Source organism: Mustelus asterias, chromosome 27 (assembly GCF_964213995.1).
Source record: "Mustelus asterias chromosome 27, sMusAst1.hap1.1, whole genome shotgun sequence".
Taxonomy (NCBI): Eukaryota; Metazoa; Chordata; class Chondrichthyes; order Carcharhiniformes; family Triakidae; genus Mustelus; species Mustelus asterias.
Genome location: NC_135827.1, coordinates 28,100,346 through 28,101,457, shown reverse-complemented (window position 1 = coordinate 28,101,457; position 1,112 = coordinate 28,100,346). Strand labels below are relative to the sequence as shown.

Sequence of the window (1,112 nt, the reverse complement as noted above, 5' to 3'; positions counted from 1 at the left end):
CATTTGTGCCAGATCCCTTCTTAACCACAGGAACTACCCCAACCCCCTTCACAGGGAACGACCCTCCCCATTTACCCCCCTCATCACAGATACCACTCGCACCCCAATGCAAGCATCATTTCTCCCCCACAACACACATAGGGGGAACACGTGCCCCCCCTCCTCCCCTCCCCCACAAACGGGGCTCCCCAGATGGCCTTCTCTTGGCACTGCTATCAATGGCACTCCCACACAGGCACTGAAGGGGACATTCTTAAGGAAGTGACATTAATATGCTGAAACATGTTTAAACAATGGCTGCCAAAGGATGATCCACTCAAAACCTCTTGGAAGTACACAATGGATGAAGTATTTCAGGCCAGGGTGCAGCCACTGTAGAGAGATTGCAAGAAATGTTTCAGCAGAGGAAGCAAGCTGAGGGATACTGTTCTGTTTCATAGAATGGAAACCCTACAGTGCAGACGGAGGCCATTTGGCCCATTGAGTCTGTACCGACCACAATCCTACTCAGGCCCTATTCCCGTAACACCACGCATTTATCCTGCTAATCCCCCTGATAGGAGGGTCAATTTAGCCAATCAACCTAACACGCATATCTTTGGACTGTGGGAGGAAACCGGAACACCCGGAAGAAACTCACACAGACACAAGGAGAATGTGCAGACTCCGCACAGACAGTGACCCGAGGCCGGAATTGAACCTAGGACTGTGAGGCAGCAGTGCTAACCACTGTGCCGCCTTTAAAATAGATTTGGCAGCAGTGGGATTTGAACCCACGTCCCCTCAGAGACTGGAGCCTTAATCCAGCGCCTTAGACCGCTTGGCCATGCTACCATCTGAGATCAGATGCAAGTGTTTTACCCAGTTCAGAAACCAATTTTACTAGAACTTTATCGGGAAACCAAAATCTCGTAATAAGATACCGCATGGTAGGTTATTGCATAAGGTTAAATCTTAAGAGATCCAGGGTGAGGTATCTAAATGGATACAAAATCGGCTTCTTGACAGAAGCCACAGAATGGTTGTAGAGGGCTGTTTTTGAAACTAGAGGCCTGTGACCAGCTGTATGCCTCAGGGATCAGTGCTGGGTCCACTGTTATTTGTCATTTATA

General features: G+C 48.9%; 1 non-coding gene across 1 annotated transcript; it reads right to left on the bottom strand.

Annotated features, from left to right (window-relative positions):
- Nucleotides 1-752: 752 nt before the first annotated feature.
- Nucleotides 753-834, bottom strand: trnal-aag (transfer RNA leucine (anticodon AAG)). The gene has a single exon. It is a non-coding gene; the product is annotated as a tRNA-Leu (tRNA).
- Between the last annotated feature and the right edge of the window lie 278 nt (nucleotides 835-1,112).